Source organism: Pelobates fuscus, chromosome 1 (genome assembly GCF_036172605.1).
Source record: "Pelobates fuscus isolate aPelFus1 chromosome 1, aPelFus1.pri, whole genome shotgun sequence".
Lineage (NCBI taxonomy): Eukaryota > Metazoa > Chordata > Amphibia > Anura > Pelobatidae > Pelobates > Pelobates fuscus.
The window spans coordinates 450,961,947-450,982,007 of NC_086317.1; positions in this window are offsets into that span (position 1 = coordinate 450,961,947).

Sequence of the window (20,061 nt, forward strand, 5' to 3'; positions counted from 1 at the left end):
TTACAGATGAAAATGAAGGAAAGGGACCTCAGTTAAGAAAAAGGCTAAATTAGTAATTTATTACACGTGAGTTTACAGAGGAAGAGGTTCTATTTCAACTGTCAAAAGTAAAGACAAATAAGTCAATGGGACCTGATGGAATACACCCAAAGCTATTAAAAGAGCTTAGTGGTGTACTAGCAAAACCATTAACACATTTATTTAACCAATCATTGTTAACAGGAGTAGTCCCAGAAGATTGGAAGTTAGCTAATGTTGTGCCCATTCAGAAGAAAGGCAATAGGGAGGAGTCGGGCAACTATAGGCCAGTAAGCCTTACTTCAGTAGTGGGGAAAGTGATGGAAACCATGTTAAAGAATAGGATTGTTGAACATCTAAAAACACATGGATTTCAAGATCAGAGACAACATGGGTTTACTTCAGGGAGATCATGCCAAGCTAATCTTATTGACTTTTTTGATTGGGTAACTAAAATTATAGATCAGGGTGGTGCAGTAGACATTGCTTCCCTAGATTTCAGTAAGGCTTTTGACACTGTTGCACATAGAAGGCTTATCAATAAACTGCAATCTTTAAGTTTGGATTCCAATATTGTTGAATGGGTAATGCAGTGGCTGAGTGACAGGCAACAGAGGGTTGTAGTCAATGGAGTATATTCGAAGCTTGGGCTTGTCACCAGTGGGGTACCTCATGTATCTGTACTTGGACCCATTCTCTTTAATAGTGTTATTAGTGATATTGCAGAAGGTCTTAATGGTAAGGTGTGTCTTTTTGCGGATGATACTAAGATATGTAACAGGGTTGATGTTCCAGGAGGGATAAGCCAAATGGCAAATAATTTAGGTAAACTAGAAAAATGGTCAGAGTTGTGGCAACTGACATTTAATGTGGATAAGTGCAAGATAATGCATCTTGGATGTAAAAACCCAAGGGCAGAGTATAGAATATTTGATAGAGTCCTAATCTCAACATCTGAGGAAAGGGATTTAGGGGTGATTATTTCTGATGACTTAAAGGTAGGCAGACAATGTGATAGAACAGCAGGAAATGCTAGCAGAATGTTTGGTTGTATAGGGAGAGGTATTACCAGTAGAAAGAGGGAAGTGCTCATGCCATTGTACAGAACACTAGTGAGTAGTGATGTCGCGAACATAAAATTTTCGGTTCGCAAATGGCGAACGTGAACGTCCACAAATGTTCGCGAACGGGCGAACCGGGCGAACCGCCATAGACTTCAATGGGCAGGCAAATTTTAAAACCCACAGGGACTCTTTCTGGCCACAATAGTGATGGAAACGTTGTTTCAAGGGGACTAACACCTGGACTGTGGCATGCCGGAGGGGGATCCATGGCAAAACTCCCATGGAAAATTACATAGTTGATGCAGAGTCTGGTTTTAATCCATAAAGGGCATAATTCACCTAACATCCCTAAATTGTTTGGAATAACCTGCTTTAAAACATCAGGTATGATGTTGTATCGAACAGGTAGTATAAGGGTTATGCCCGCTTCACAGTGACAGACCAAACTACCCGCTTAACGCACCGCAAACAACCGCAAACAGTCCATTTGCACAACCGCAAACTCCCCATTTGCACAAGGTTGGATACCAAGGTAGCCATGTCCCGTTCCTTGTCCTCACTGATGTCATTGAAGGTCTCTTCCTCCACCCAGCCATGTACAACACCAAGTGTCCCCGAAAGGTGACAACAAGCCCCCTGGGACGCCTGCTGTGTTTGGTCTTCCACCTCCTCAAAGCCACCTTCCTCCTCTGACTCCTCTTCTTCAGACTCCTCTCTCTGCGTTGCCTCTCTCTGCGTTATTATAAGGTGTGTTAAGTAGTACTATTCCTATCAGTTTAATCCCTGTTATGTCTCCTATCAGGGGACGTGTATATAAGGCATCGATTTTAGGAAGCGGGAGATGGAAAAAGATGCTTGGTCGGTCCTCCTACTTCAAATTTGGGGCACTGCGCGTGCAATCTAATGTGCCACCAGATAGGAGTGGTGTGTTAAGTAGTACTATTCCTATCAGTTTAATCCCTGTTACATCCCCTATCAGGGGACGTTTATATAAGGCATCGATTTTAGGAAGCGGGAGATGTAAAAACATGCTTGGTCGGTCCTCCTACTTCAAATTTGGTGCACTGCGCGTGCAATCTAATGTGCCACCAGATAGTAGTGGTGTGTTAAGTAGTACTATTCCTATCAGTTTAATCCCTGTTACGTCCCCTATCAGGGGACATGTATATAAGGCATCGATTTTAGGAAGCGGGAGATGGAAAAAGATGCTTGGTCGGTCCTCCTACTTCAAATTTGGGGCACTGCGCGTGCAATCTAATGTGCCACCAGATAGGAGTGGTGTGTTAAGTAGTACTATTCTAATCAGTTTAATCTCTGTTACGTCCCCTATCAGGGGACGTGTACATAAGGCATCGATTTTAGGAAGCGGGAGATGGAAAAACATGCTTGGTCGGTCCTCCTACTTCAAATTTGGGGCACTGCGCGTGCAATCTAATGTGCCACCAGATAGGAGTGGTGTGTTAAGTAGTACTATTCCTATCAGTTTAATCCCTGTTAAGTCCCCTATCAGGGGACGTGTATATAAGGAAGCGGGAGATGGAAAAACATGCTTGATCGGTCCTCCTACTTCAAATTTGGGGCACTGCGCGTGCAATCTAATGTGCCACCAGATAGGAGTGGTGTGTTAAGTAGTACTATTCCTATCAGTTTAATCCCTGTTACGTCCCCTATCAGGGGACGTGTATATAAGGCATCGATTTTAGGAAGCGGGAGATGGAAAAAGATGCCTGGTCGGTCCTCCTACTTCAAATTTGGGGCACTGCGCGTGCAATCTAATGTGCCACCAGAGAGGAGTGGTGTGTTAAGTAGTCCCCCTCATCAGGCCTTTTTTAGTCGAATGTATCGCCCACTGTCAGTCCCTTTGGGATCCATCCCTCATTCATCTTAATAAAGGTGAGGTAATCTAGACTTTTTTGACCTAGGCGACTTCTCTTCTCAGTGACAATACCTCCTGCTGCACTGAAGGTCCTTTCTGACAGGACACTTGAAGCGGGGCAGGCCAGAAGTTCTATCGCAAATTGGGATAGCTCAGGCCACAGGTCAAGCCTGCACACCCAGTAGGCAAGGGGTTCATCGCTCCTCAGAGTGTCGATATCTGCAGTTAAGGCGAGGTAGTCTGCTACCTGTCAGTCGAGTCGTTCTCTGAGGGTGGACCCCGAAGGGCTGTGGCGATGCGTAGGACTTAAAAAGCTCTGCATGTCCTCCATCAACAACACGTCTGTAAAGCGTCCTGTCCTTGCCAGCATGGTCGTGGGAGGAGGAGGATTACTTTCACCTCTTCCCCTGTTAGATTCCTGTTGTGCTGTGTAAACCATACTTTTTAATTGATTTTGGAACTGCTGCATCCTTTCCAACTTGCCGTAATTCGGTAACATTTCAGGCACTTTCTGCTTATACCGGGGGTCTAGTAGCGTGGACACCCAGTACAGGTTGTTCTCCTTCAGCCTTTTTATATGAGGCACAGTATACGCTGTGAGCCTGACACACACGCTGGCAGACAACTAACTGCTATTCAATCTATTACAGTCAAAATTCATTTTTTTTTTTAAATGTACACTACTGTTACACCAGATATGAGTTGCACTGGCGTGAGACTGTGCCCTGGCAGGCCCTGAAACGCACACTCGTGAAGGAAACTGACTGCTATTATATTACAGTACAAAAAGTTTTTTGTTTTTTTAAATGCAAGCTATTGTGACACCAGTGAGTGAGTGGTGGCAATGGGCAGGCCCTGAAACGCACACTAGTGAAGGAAACTGACTGCTATTATATTACAGTCAAAAAAGTTTCATTTTTTTTTTTTTAAATGCAAGCTATTGGGACACCAGTGAGTGAGTGGTGGCACTGGGCAGGCCCTGAAACGCACACTAGTGAAGGAAACTGACTGCTATTATATTACAGTCAAAAAAGTTTTGTTTTTGTTAAATGCAAGCTAGTGGGACACCAGTGAGTGGTGGCACTGGGCAAGTGGGCACAGTATACGCTGTGAGCCTGACACACACGCTGGCAGACAACTAACTGCTATTCAATCTATCACAGTCAAAATTTTATTTTTTTTAATTTATTTTTTAAATGTACACTACTGTTACACCAGATATGAGTTGCACTGGTGTGACACTGTGCCCAGGCAGACCCTGAAACGCACACTAGTGAAGGAAACTGACTGCTATTATATTACAGTCAAAAAAGTTTCATTTTTTTTTTTTTAAATGCAAGCTATTGGGACACCAGTGAGTGAGTGGTGGCACTGGGCAGGCCCTGAAACGCACACTAGTGAAGGAAACTGACTGCTATTATATTTCAGTCAAAAAAGTTTTGTTTTTGTTAAATGCAAGCTATTGGGACACCAGTGAGTGAGTGGTGGCACTGGGCAAGTGGGCACAGTATACGCTGTGAGCCTGACACACACGCTGGCAGACGCTTTTCAATCTATTACAGTCAAAATTGTATTTTTTTTTAAATGTACACTACTGTTACACCAGATATGAGTTGCACTGGTGTGAAAATGTGCCCTGGCAGGCCCTGAAAGGCACACTAGTGAAGGAAACTGACTGCTATTATATTTCAGTCAAAAAAGTTTTGTTTTTGTTAAATGCAAGCTATTGTGACACCAGATATGAGTGGTGGCACTGGGCAAGTGGGCACAGTATACGCTGCGAGCCTGACACACACGCTGGCAGACAACTAACTGCTATTCAATCTATTACAGTCAAAATTTTATTTTTATTTTTTTAAATGTACACTACAGTTACACCAGATATGAGTTGCACTGGTGTGACACTGTGCCCAGGCAGACCCTGAAACGCACACTAGTGAAGGAAACTGACTGCTATTATATTACAGTCCAAAAAGGTTTTTTTTTGTTAAATGCAAGCTATTGGGACAGCAGTGAGTGAGTGGTGGCACTGGGCAAGTGGGCACAGTATACGCTGTGAGCCTGACACACACGCTGGCAGACAACTAACTGCTATTTAATCTATTACAGTCAAAATTTTTTTTTTTTTTTAAATGTACACTACTGTTACACCAGATATGAGTTGCACTGGCGTGACACTGTGCCCAGGCAGACCCTGAAACGCACACTAGTGAAGGAAACTGACTGCTATTATATTTCAGTCAAAAAAGTTTTGTTCACTGATCATAGGAGGGGACTTCAACATTGCCCTAGACCCTAAATGGGACACGTCCACAGGCACATCCCACATACCCATACAACACCTGAACACGCTCAAACGCCTCATATCCAAATACACACTAGTAGACAGTTGGAGAGCCCACCACCCAGACGAGAGGGACTATACGTTCTTCTCCCACCCACACAATTCTTATACCAGAATAGATTATTTTTTTATGACCCAATACCATCTCCCACTCGCCCTACGAGTAGAACACGGCACGGCCACCTGGTCAGACCATGCCCCCGTGACACTCACGATAAAATCCCCACTCTACAGACCCAAAGTCACTAAGTGGCGGCTCAACGAACACTTACTCTCCGTACCGGAGGTAAAAGCGGAAATCGACACGGCTCTCCGTGAATATTTTGCCACAAACACCCCATCCCAAACATCCCCGACGATCATGTGGGAAGCACACAAGAGTGTGATTCGGGGCCACTTTATTCAAAAAAGCGCTAAACTAAAGAGACAAAGGGAGGCAGCCATGGCAGACACTCTGACAAAAATTAGGGAGATCGATAACCTGAACAAAGTCAACCAGACGCCCGAATCGCAAAGTCAACTACTCACACTACGCAGGGACCTGACCAAGATGCTCCAGACAAAATATCACAGAGACGCGCTGCGACATACCGCCTTTTTCGCACTACATGGCAACAAAAGTGGTAGGCTACTGGCACGGATGTTAGCCAAACGCAGACAACAGACGTACATTGACCGCATACGAGATGATAAGAACATATTACACAGACTGCCTTGCAAGATACAGGAAACAATCAGGGCATACTACGCTAATCTATACGCACTACACGGGCCACACACACACCAGGCAGACACGAGACTGACGGACTCCATCGATGCATATCTGACGCTCAACTCGACGCCTAAGATAGACAGGGACACGGCTGACCTACTAGACAGGGAGATAACATTAGATGAACTGACCACAGCAGTGAAACAGACGAAAACGGGCAAAAGCCCGGGCCCAGATGGCTTACCGCTATGCTATTATAAGGCGCACGCAGACATACTATATGCCCCACTCATATTGACGTTTAACGCCATAAAAGAGGATCACCCACTCCCCAAGCAATCCCTGGCAGCGCACATCACTATTATCCCAAAGGAAGGAAAGGATAGGGAACACTGCGGAAGCTACCGCCCTATTTCCCTAATAAACAGCGACCTCAAACTCTTGACTAAAATACTAGCGAATAGACTACAATCATATATACCCACTCTGATACACCCGGACCAGGTGGGGTTTGTACAAGGGAGGGAGGCGCGAGAAAACACCATGCGCACCCTTACATTGATGCATAGAGGCACGCGCACTGCCGGTGGCCTTCTCCTGCTATCCACGGACGCGGAGAAGGCCTTCGACAGAGTGGGTTGGAAATACTTATTCCGGACCCTCGCCCACATAGGCCTAGGCCCGGGCATCAGGGGCTGGATAGAAGCTCTGTATGCGCAACCATCCGCGCAGGTGATTGTAAATGGAGCCCCTTCGGAACCATTCGATATACTAAACAGTACGCGCCAGGGATGCCCCCTGTCACCGATCCTCTTCGTCCTAGCCCTGGAGCCACTACTGGTGGCCATTAGAAACAATCCGGACATAACGGGGATGAGGACGGGACCGATCCACCACAAGGTAGCGGCATATGCCGACGACCTACTATTCTACGTGACTAATCCCGAAATATCACTCCCAAACATACTTAAAACATTGCAGGAATACGGGCGACTTTCTAATCTAAAAATCAATCTGAACAAATCATTCATACTAAACGTAAGCATCCCTGAACGACGGGCGGAAGCCCTGCGCCAACACCACTCGATCCAATGGGCGACTCAGAAGCTAAAATACTTAGGAGTCTGGTTGACAAGGAAGGCAGGGGACCTATTTAAAGTAAACTTTACTGACCTACTAACGAAAATGAGCACAGAGATGCAGGAATGGGCACACCCCCATATATCAAGGTTAGGCCGCATTCAGGTGGTAAAGATGAACTTCCTACCGCGCCTGCTCTACCTGTTTCAGGCAATCCCAATACAGATCCCACGCACATATTTTGCTACGCTACGCACAGCCATAATTCAATATGTGTGGAATGGGAAAAAACCCAGAGTCAACCATGCCCTCCTAACGCAGCCAAAGGACAGAGGTGGTCTGGCATTACAGGGCATGCCACTTTCTACGGATAGTGGAATGGACCAAAACAGGCACACAAAAACTATGGAAACAGGTGGAGGAACATGAGGCGGGAATCCCGGTCGCAGTGCTGCCGTGGCTGCCACCTGACATATCGACAGGGCACGCAACACACTCCCCATACACAAAAGCGACTCTATGGGAATGGAACCATGCCAAAGGGAAGCACGGTCTCACCACCTATCCCACCCCCCTACTACCTCTCACTTATAACCCCGACTTCCCCCCCGGAACAGACCCGAGAGCATTCAAGGACCTAATCCAAGACCCTCTACCCAGACTCACACACGTACTCACACCTAGAGGCCCCAAGACCATAGACGACTTACGGGGACAATCGGAACACACCTTCTTAACACACCTCAAATACAGGCAAATAAGGAGCTACATAACCTCCCTCCCTCAGGGTCCCATACTTACAAGGGCAACCACCACTTTCGAGAATCTCTGCATGGACCCCCACCCACTGACACATGGAATATCCGTCCTATACACCCTACTACTAACACTTACGCCAGTAGAACAACCACGATTTATGGGGAAATGGGAGGCAACATTAGGCCACACAATAGATAAAGATGAATGGGAAAAAATTATTGCTACCTCACACACCACTGTTCAAGCTTTAGTAAAACACAGGAAACGGCGTACAAGCTATTGACCCACTGGTACTACACTCCCGCAACACTACACACACGAATCCCGACACATTCCCCACTATGCTGGAGATGCGAAAAGGAACAGGGCACTCTCCTACATATATGGTGGGAATGCAACAAGATTACCTCATACTGGAAAACCATACACCAAATCATTTGCCAATACACAGACGATCCGCCACCTTTCACCCCAGCAGCAATGCTGCTACATCACACTCAGATCACTAAGAACGCATACAAAAGATCGCTCACTATCCGCATTCTAAATATAGCCAAGGCACTGATACCCCAATTCTGGAAGCAACCAGTCACTCCTCCCCTCAAGATATGGTTCACACGAATGGAGGAACTCAGATCCCTTGAGGAACTCCATAACACAGCAAATGACACCTTCCAAAAATACCTCAATACATGGACACACTGGATACTAAATTCTACCACATCAGGTTTCCAAGAGATGATTATATCTCTACCAGACTCTTAATATGCAACGGCCTTACGAACACCGACCGCAGGAGGGAAAGAATCCCCAACACAGGGATACCTCACCACTACTCCAAAATGCTGAGACCGGGACCCCGACCCCCACCTAGATAGAAGGGTGAGAATCCACACACATACTGACCCCACACATACTACCAAAGAGAGGGTTAAACTCGGGACGTCCTCAAGACAGACGGGACACATAACCCCGGACAGACAAGGTAGGGAGGGGATAGGACACACATCCAACAGGTAACTCAGACCTCTGCCATAGCAGAGAACAGGAGACACATAACTCATACCTAGGAAGAGAGACGAAACACGTAAGAAACGAACACCAAAGACAGGGCCTCGGAACGGAGGAAGCTTGGACACCGGCAGTCTCAGGACCCGCCACACGCTACATTTAGATGAGGGCCAAACAATACAGACACACACACACACACACACAGACATAATACAAAGGACATGAGATACATCTACTAATGAGGGTAAATGCGTTAACCGATTTAAGAAACTGGGACAAATCAGGGTTGAGAATCCAGAGCCTACATATTCTAAAGTTCTAAAGTGAATTAAAATGTTATAAAAATCAAAAGGCAACAGTTTATATGTATTTCACAAGGGTCCTGCGAGTCCCTACTACACAGAGGCGCATGTGCCCTTGAAATACTGTGAATTTATACAACTGATGATACTACCTATTGAAAGTTTTAATGGAGACCTGCGAGTCTCGACGTGTAACTTACCACATGTTGAAAAAATTATTTGAAAATAATAAAAATCATATTTACAAAAAAAAAAAAAAAAGTTTTGTTTTTGTTAAATGCAAGCTATTGGGACACCAGTGAGTGAGTGGTGGCACTGGGCAGGCCCTGAAACGCACACTAGTGAAGGAAACTGACTGCTATTATATTACAGTCAAAAAAGTTTTGTTTTTGTTAAATGCAAGCTAGTGGGACACCAGTGAGTGAGTGGTGGCACTGGGCAAGTGGGCACAGTATACGCTGTGAGCCTGACACACACGCTGGCAGACAACTAACTGCTATTCAATCTATTACAGTCAAAATTGTATTTTTTTTTTTAAATGTACACTACTGTTACACCAGATATGAGTTGCACTGGTGTGACAATGTGCCCAGGCAGACCCTGAAACGCACACTAGTGAAGGAAACTGACTGCTATTATATGACAGTCCAAAAAGTTTTTTTTTTTGTTAAATGCAAGCTATTGGGACACCAGTGAGTGGTGGCACTGGGCAGGCCCTGAAACGCACACTAGTGAAGGAAACTGACTGCTATTATATTTCAGTCAAAAAAGTTTTGTTTTTGTTAAATGCAAGCTATTGGGACACCAGTGAGTGAGTGGTGGCACTGGGCAGGCCCTGAAACGCACACTAGTGAAGGAAACTGACTGCTATTATATTACTGTCAAAAAAGTTTTGTTTTTGTTAAATGCAAGCTAGTGGGACACCAGTGAGTGAGTGGTGGCACTGGGCAAGTGGGCACAGTATACGCTGTGAGCCTGACACACACGCTGGCAGACAACTAACTGCTATTCAATCTATTACAGTCAAAATTGTATTTTTTTTTTTTAAATGTACACTACTGTTACACCAGATATGAGTTGCACTGGTGTGACACTGTGCCCAGGCAGACCCTGAAACGCACACTAGTGAAGGAAACTGACTGCTATTATATGACAGTCCAAAAAGTTTTTTTTTTGTTAAATGCAAGCTATTGTGACACCAGATATGAGTGGTGGCACTGGGCAAGTGGGCACAGTATACTCTGCGAGCCTGACACACACGCTGGCAGACAACTAACTGCTATTCAATCTATCACAGTAAAAATTGTATTTTTTTTTTTTAAATGTACACTACTGTTACACCAGATATGAGTTGCACTGGTGTGACACTGTGCCCAGGCAGACCCTGAAACGCACACTAGTGAAGGAAACTGACTGCTATTATATGACAGTCCAAAAAGTTGTTTTTTTGTTAAATGCAAGCTATTGGGACACCAGTGAGTGAGTGGTGGCACTGGGCAGGCCCTGAAATGCACACTAGTGAAGGAAACTGACTGCTATTTTATTTCAGTCAAAAAAGTTTTGTTTTTGTTAAATGCAAGCTATTGGGACACCAGTGAGTGAGTGGTGGCACTGGGCAGGCCCTGTGCCGCACACTAGTGAAGGAAACTGACTGCTATTATATTACAGTCAAAAAAGTTTTGTTTTTGTTAAATGCAAGCTAGTGGGACACCAGTGAGTGAGTGGTGGCACTGGGCAAGTGGGCACAGTATACGCTGTGAGCCTGACACACACGCTGGCAGACGCTATTCAATCTATTACAGTCAAAATTGTATATTTTTTTTAAATGTACACTACTGTTACACCAGATATGAGTTGCACTGGTGTGAAAATGTGCCCTGGCAGGCCCTGAAAGGCACACTAGTGAAGGAAACTGACTGCTATTATATTACAGTCCAAAAAGTTTTTTTTTGTTAAATGCAAGCTATTGTGACACCAGATATGAGTGGTGGCACTGGGCAAGTGGGCACAGTATACGCTGCGTGCCTGACACACACGCTGGCAGACAACTAACTGCTATTCAATCTAATACAGTCAAAATTTTATTTTTATTTTTTAAATGTACACTACTGTTACACCAGATATGAGTTGCACTGGTGTGACACTGTGCCCAGGCAGACCCTGAAATGCACACTAGTGAAGGAAACTGACTGCTATTATATTACAGTCCAAAAAGTTTTTTTTTGTTAAATGCAAGCTATTGGGACACCAGTGAGTGAGTGGTGGCTCTGGGCAAGTGGGCACAGTATACGCTGTGAGCCTGACACACTCTGGCAGACAACTAACTGCTATTCAATCTATTACAGTCAAAATTGTATTTTTTTTTTAAATGTACACTACTGTTACACCAGATATGAGTTGCACTGGTGTGACACTGTGCCCTGGCAGACCCTGAAACGCACACTAGTGAAGGAAACTGACTGCTATTATATTACAGTCCAAAAAGGTATTTTTTTTTGTTAAATGCAAGCTATTGTGACACCAGTGAGTGAGTGGTGGCACTGGGCAGGCCCTGAAATGCACACTATTGAAGGAAACTGACTAGTGAAGGAAAACTGACTGCTATTATACTCAGGGCCGGCCTTAGGGGTGTGCGAGCTGTGCGGCCGCACAGGGCGCCATGGAGCAGGGGGCGCCGTGGTTTAAAAAAAAAAAAAAAAAAAAAAATTTTTTTTTTTTTTTTTTAAAATTTGCAGCGGGGGCGGAGCTTACCGTGCGGCGGGGGCGGAGCTAAAAGCGCCGGAAAACTGCTGCAGGGGAAGCAGGAAGGAGTCCCTGCTTCCCCACCAAACAGTCACCAGGAGCTGCACTGCCTCCACAATGAACTCCACAGGTAACTGTGGGATTGTCAGGTGAGTGTGACTCTCTGCCTGTGTTTATTACTGTCTGTGTGTGTATGACTGTCTGCCTGTGTGTGTCTGTGTGTATGACTGTCTGCCTGTGTGTGTGTGTCTGTGTATGACTGTCTGCCTCTGTGTGTGTCTGTGTGTATGACTGTCTGCCTCTGTGTGTATCTGTCTGTATTACTGTCTGCCTCTGTGTGTGTCTGTGTGTATTACTGTCTGTCTGTGTGTATGACTGTCTGCCTCTGTGTGTGTCTGTGTGTATGACTGTCTGCCTCTGTGTGTGTCTGTGTGTATGACTGTCTGCCTCTGTGTGTGTCTGTGTGTATTACTGTCTGTGTCTGTGTGTATGACTGACTGTCTGCCTGTGTGTGTCTGTGTGTGTGAGACTGTCTGCCACTGTGTGTCTGTGTGTATTACTGTCTGCCTCTGTGTGTGTGTGTCTGTGTGTATGACTGTCTGCCTCTGTGTGTATGACTGTCTGCCTCTGTGTGTATGACTGTCTACCTCTGTGTGTGTGATTGTGTGTATGACTGCCTCTGTGTGTATGGCTGTCTGCCTCTGTGTGTATGGCTGTCTGCCTGTGTGTGTATGGCTGTCTGCCTGTGTGTGTCTGTGTGTATGGCTGTCTGCCTGTGTGTGTCTGTGTGTATGACTGTCTGCGTGTTTGTCTGTGTGTATGACTGTCTGCGTGTGTGTGTGTGTGTATGACTGTGTGTGTCTGTGTGTATGACTGTGTGTGTCTGTGTGTATGACTGTCTGCGTGTGTGTGTGTGTGTATGACTGTGTGTGTCTGTGTGTATTACTGTCTGCCTCTGTGTGTGTCTGTGTGTATTACTGTATGTGTGTGTGTGAGACTGTCTGCCTTTGTGTGTCTGTGTGTGTGTGTATGACTGTCTGCCTGTGTGTGTGTGTGGATGTCTTCCTGTGTGTGTGTATGGCCGTCTGACTCTGTGTGTGTGTGTGTGTGTGTCACATACAACCAATACACGCATATCATGCACTGTTAATACACCCATTACAAATATCACACATAGCATACATATCACACACAGTCATCACACCTACTATCACATACACAGACAACACAAACATTACAGCATACATGGATGACGGGGGGAGGGGGGGGGGGCGCTGTGAAGATTTTTCGCACAGGGCGTCAAAATGCCTAAGGCCGGCCCTGATTATACTACATTAAAAAAAGTTTTTTTTGTTGTTTAAATGCAAGCTATTGTGACACCAGTGAGTGAGTGGTGGCACTGGGCAAGTGGGCACAGTATATGCTGTGAGCCTGACACACAGGCTGGCTGGCAGGCAGGCAACTGCAATTACATTACACAAAAAAAAAAAGATTGATGTTCATCTTACAGCAGAGATCAGATGAGTCCTTCAGGACTGTAGTGGACACTGAATACACTAGCCTAGCTATCAATTTCCCTATCAAATCAGCAGCAGCTACACTGTCCCTACTCTCACTAAGAATGCAGCTTCACAATGAATGTAAAATGGATGCTGTCCAGGAGGGGGGTGGGTCTGGGAGGGAGGGTCTGCTGCTGAATGGCTGGAATGTGTCTGCTGACTGTGAGGTACAGGCCAGGGTCAAAGTTTATTCAATGATGACGAATAGGGGTCGGACCGAACAGTGCATGTGTTCGCCATCCGTGGGGAACGCGAACAAGCGATGTTCGCCAGGAACTATTCGCCAGCGAACAGTTCGGGACATCACTACTAGTGAGACCTCACTTGGAGTATTGTACGTAGTACTGGAGACCGTATCTCCAGAAGGATATTGATACCTTAGAGAGAGTTCAGAGAAGGGCTACTAAACTGGTTCATGGATTGCAGGATAAAACTTACCAGGAAAGGTTAAAGGATCTTAACATGCATAGCTTGGAGGAAAGACGAGACAGAGGGGATATGATAGAAACATTTAAATACATAAAGGGAATCAACACAATAAAGGAGGAGACCATATTTAAAAGAAGAAAAACTACCACAACAAGAGGACATAGTCTTAAATTAGAGGGGCAAAGTTTTAAAAAATAATCTCAGGAAGTACTACTTTACTGAGAGGGTAGTAGATGCATGGAATAGCCTTCCAGCTGAAGTGGTAGAGGTTAACACAGTAAAGGAGTTTAAGCATGCGTGGGATAGGCATAAGGCTATCCTAACTATAAGATAAGGCCAGGGACTAATGAAAGTATTTAGAAAACTGGGCAGACTAGATGGGCCGAATGGTTCTTATCTGCCGCCACATTCTATGTTTCTATGTTTCTAATCCGACCCTACCTGGAAAACTCCACCGGGCAGTCAGGTTTATCTCTGTGTGTTGCACACTATCCCACATTGACTCATGATGTGATTATTATTATTATATTTATATAGTGCCAACAAATTCTGTAGCGCTTTACAATGGGTGGACTAACAAACATGTAACTGTTACCAGGCAAGTTTGACGCACAGGAACAGAGGGATTGAGGGCCCTGCTCAATGAGCTTACATTCTGGATGCAGTGGGGTAGAGTGATACAAAAGGTAAGGGAAGTATTAGAGAAATAGATCGGTAGAATAGTGTTCACTGAAGACTTAGTGTGGTTTTTTTTTGTTTTGTTTTTTAAAATGACAGTTGCAGGAGTGGAATCAGTTGGGAGCCATAAGCAGTTTAATTGATATGCTTTTGTGAAATGAGATGGGAGTTCCACAGGAACGGTGCAGCCCTACAGAAGTCTTGGAGGCTAGCATCATAGGTGGGAGTACAAACAGAGGATAGACGTAGGTCTTCAGCAGAGCATAGGAGCCTAGACGGGACATAACCATCAAGCAACTCAAAATACTTACATCAGTTTCTAATCAAGAAATGCATTTTAAAATAATGCACCACGCCTATTACTCTCCTCAAAACTATTTTCTCTCAACATGAGTTACTTGGCTAATTGTTTGAAATGTGGGGCTGACGGAGCAGACCTTTACCACGGTTTCTGGCGTTGTGTTGGGATTAAAGCTTTATGGAAACAAGTTAGAGACTACATAACTTAATTAATTGGGTAGACCGTTCAGTATTTCTCCATTACTAGCAACACTGGGGTTTATCTGCAGACACACCACGCCATATTCCCAAATTTTGATCTCCTGGCTGTAGCACATAAACGTATATCACATCACCGGATTAATCTCTCTCTGCCTCCGTTATAATTGCTTCACACAAAAATCTCTTTTCCATTTAATATGAATCGGATTGAAGCCAATTAAAGTTGTTTTGCTGACTAGAGTTTCCCTTTAATAGGTTCTGTTTATGACTCCTATATTTGCTAATTCTGAACAACTCACAATAATAAAAAAAGTTTGAAAATAAATCTAAAAAAATGTGTATGCTAAGCAAACATTGCTGGAGTCGGGCCGTGATTTGTTCAGTGGAACATTTTTCTTGCCATGGGTATTTATTTATAAGTTGGGCATTTATAAGCCAATGAAAATGCAGAGTCCAGGACATACAAATACCCGTGCCATTTAATTATGCACCATTGTTCATGGCCTAAAAGTCTCGTTCTCTTGTTAATGCTTTAAACTTTTAGGTTTTAATGAATAAATCCTACTGTTTACGATTTACTCCTCACAGACTTTAGATAATGAAGATACCAAGAAATTGGAAGTGTGATGTTAGATTTGGCATTTATATGTGTATGGACTGAGAGTTTTAGATCTTTACTATCCGGGCCTGACCTTTGCATTGCCTCTGCTCCGAGTAAGTTTATTGCATCTTCACTTCAAACAACCTAAGGCCACCTTCAACAGAGCAAATGTTGGCACGTTAACTCGGAGGCAGCTTCTAACAGTGGCTGTTTTTGTCTGCAGTATGATTCTTCTGTTTATTTAGTCTGAACTTTCCTTACCAAAATGTGTACAGTCTACAGAAATCTACAATGAAACCACATTTCCCTTTCAAATAAACAGGAGACAGATGGAAAAGAAAGCAGGAAAAGGGACCTCGATGTGATACGTTTAGGAAAAACTGTTACGGAAATTTTAATAACACAGATACCCATATCGAAAAATGGGACAGCTTCAGAAAACACTCTGATTTGGATACAAACACGAACACTTTCAGAAATGTTAGAGCCGAATGAAAACCTGAGATACTTAAAATCCTTCTCTAATTGTTTAACTTTCTTTTCTGCTTTGCATCCCTTTGTGTTTATTTATTCTAATTTCCCCATCATTCTGTTTTCGCCCCACACATACTCTCCCTTTCTATTTGATTGTTAAGGTTTCCCGTTTATTACATTTTCCTGTGTATAATTAGTTCCCCATACTTCCATATTAATGTGTGTTACTATGTCCAATATTTTCTGTCTCCGAAGTTTTATTGTTACTATCTACGATTACTTAAGCCCTGCGGAATGCAGAATTATACCTTATATACCTTATACCAATTAGTTCCATTTGCAGCTAGTTTGATATTTGGCAACTATTCAAGATTTCCACTGAAAGCAGGCCTCCCAACCATCCCACCATCCCATTTTCGGTAGGACAGTTTCAATTTTAGGGCACCCAGCAGATAGCATTGTCTACCCTCACTGGACTGGCCTGAATGATTAATACCAATTCGTCTGGTGGACCCGCCATTATTTAAAGTTGGTCCACTGCCATCGGATGGTGCTAGATATGCAATTCACGTCACTGATCTACCCCATTTTACCACAACTACTGGTGACACAAATCACAGGATGCCGAAGTTGGGGGCTATGACTGAAAGTACCAGGCTTCCTTTGATTATAATATTGAGAGGCAGTCAGTATATATCCATTGACTATTAGAGATTAAGAGAATGTCGCTATACAGGTAGAACAAAGGATATGTAGGAGATATGTGTATTGGAAACTAAGCACTTTTCTATTTTCTATATATTATTATTATTGGTATTTATATAGCGCCAACTAATTTTACAGCGCTTTACAATATTATGAACGGAGGGGGGGGGATTTACAATAAATGGGACGATGACACATGAACAATAGGTAGATGAAGACCCTGCTCAAACAAGCTTACATTCTAAAGGAGGTGTGGTACAGAAACACAATAGGGCAACAAAGGTGACAGCCACCAAACAAGGTGGAAATGTAGCAGAACTGGAGGTTAGAGTGGAGTGTGGCTCTTTAGGAGAACAAGAGACCAATATAGAAAAGTATAGATAAGTTATTCTGGGAGTCCATAAGCATTTCTGAACAGATGTGTTTTGAGGGACTTCTTAAACAATTGAAGACTAGGGGAGAGGCTGGTGGGGGTAGGCAGGCTGTTCCAAAACACAAAGATAAAGCACTGCGCTTACAGCAGCAGTAGCTTAGTATCCAACAGCTTAAAATACATAGTAAAAACAAAGAGAACGTTACCTGCGCTCTGGCCTAAATCCCCATGTGCATTTAAACAAAATGGAGGCTCTTTAGTTTTTATTCCAATGGCCATTTGAATATATAAGCTCACCTGCCACGTCAAGGAAAGCCTCAATAGGTGAGTTCCTACACTAGCCATTAGGTATGCTGATATCAGCCAAGAATCTCCAGTGAGACAGGAAGGGGTATTTTATAAACCCTTTCACATTTAACCCTTTATAGGGCTTCTACACATACAATAAACTTTGCTGGTATCAGACAAAGTGTAAACATCTCTAGTGAGACATGAAGGGGTGTTTTATAAACCCCCTACTTACTTATTAACCCTGAATAGGGCTATAACACATACAAATCACCTTGCTGGTATCAGCTAAAAGGCAAATTTCTCTGTTGAGACCGGAAGGGGTGCTGCCCCTACATACTTATAAATAGTGATGTCGCGAACATAAAATTTTCGGTTCGGGAACGGCGAACGCGAACTTCCACAAACGTTCGCGAACGGGCGAACCGCCATAGACTTCAATGGGCAGGCGAATTTTAAAACCCACAGGGACTCTTTCTGACCACAATAGTGATGGAAAAGTTGTTTCAAGGGGACTGACACCTGGACTGTGGTATGCCGAAGGGGGATCCATGGCAAAACTCCCATGGAAAATTACACAGTTGATGCAGAGTCTGGTTTTAATTCATAAAGGGCATAAATCACATAACATTCATAAATCACAATGGATATGAATTGACACCTGACATATGACATATTGACACATTGACATATGGATTGACACCTGTCCTCAGAGACCCTGATACACACTGACAGAGAGCAGAATAGGGACTGTTCCCCCTACATAGGGTCACTTGGCAGATATGTATTGACACCTGTCCTCAGATACCCTGATACACACTGACACAGAGCAGAATAGGGACTGTTCTCCCTACATAGGGTCACTTGGCAGATATGTATTGACACCTGTCCTCAGAGACCCTGATACACACTGACACAGAGCAGAATAGAGACTGTTCCCCCTACATAGGGTCACTTGGCAGATATGGATTGACACCTGTCCTCAAGGACCCTGATACACACTGACACAGAGCAGAATAGGGACTGTTCCCCCTACATAGGGTCACTTGGCAGATATGGATTGACACCTGTCCTCAGAGACCCTGATACACACTGACACAGAGCAGAATAGGGACTGTTCCCCTACATAGGGTCACTTGGCAGATATGGATTGACACCTGTCCACAGGGACCCTGATACACACTGGGGGGGACCTACTGTCCTCCCCCGCCCCCACCCCTGCACGGTGGGTGGGGGCCATAAAAATAATGAGGGGGGGAATCTACTGTCCTCCCCTCGGCCCCCACCCCTACACGGTGGGTGGGGGCCATAAATCACAATGGGGGGACCTACTGTCCTCCCCACCCCAGCCCCCACCCCTGCGCTGTGGGTGGGGACCATAGAAATAATGAGGGGGGGAACCTACTGTCCTCCCCCCCTGGCCCCCTGAGTGGTGGGTGGGGGCCCTAAATAAAAATCCCCCCCCCCAATCAAAGGTGACTAGGGGTCCCCAAGCCCCTAGTCACCCACCCCCACCCCAAAGAAAGTTACCCCCTACTTACCTCTCTCACCCTAAAAAATAGTGAAGGAAGAATAAAATAACTAACCTGTAAAGAAAAATTAAACTTATCATTTGACGTCTTCTTTTTTCTAAAATCTTCTTTTTTCAGCCCCAAAAAAGGCCAAATAAAAAGCCATAAGAACCGACGCAATTTAAAAAAATAAAAAATAAATAATCCATCTTCACCTATGGAGGGCTCCGCGCAGACTGAGCTCTGCAGGGCGGGGGAAGGCTTATAAAGCCTTGCCACGCCCTGCAATTAGGTTAAGAACACTCTGATTGGCTGGTTTAAGCCAATCAGAGTGCTCTTTGTCATTTTACACAGCGTGGGAAAATTCCAAAGAACTTTCCCACGCTGTGTAAAATGACACAGAGCACTCTGATTGGTTAGATTCCAAGCCCACCAATCACAGTGCTCTGTGTCATTTTACACAGCGTGGGAAAGTTCTTTGCAGGATGTGGGGAAGAGATCAGTGGAGGAGAGATATATCTGGGTGGAAGCGGAATCCAAAGGAGTTAATGAGTTTGCCAAGAGAGGCAGTATAAAGAGAGAACAGAAGGGGTCCAAGAACAGATCCTTGGGGGACTCAAACCGAGATAGGACAAGAGGAGGAGATGTCTTTGCAAAAGGAGATACTAAACGAACATTGGAAGAGATAGGAGGAGAACCATGAGAGGAAAATGTCACAGAGACCAAGGGACTGAAGAGAAGGAGAATGAGGACATGATCAACAGTGTCAAAGGCAGCAGAGATGTCAAGAATAATTAGTATGGAGTAGTGGCCATTGGATTTAGCTGTGATTGGGTAATTTGTAACTTTAATAATAGCAGTGTCAGTAGAGTGGAGGGGGCAAAAGCCAGATTGAAGAGAATTGAGGTATCTTTCATTTACATGTGGAAAAGTACTTTTTCTGTGAGGACCACCTGAGGATAAATTTATATGGACTATTTCCTATTTATATTACACTATTTGAACTTTTCCTGCGTAGAACTGGCTGGTTGTCA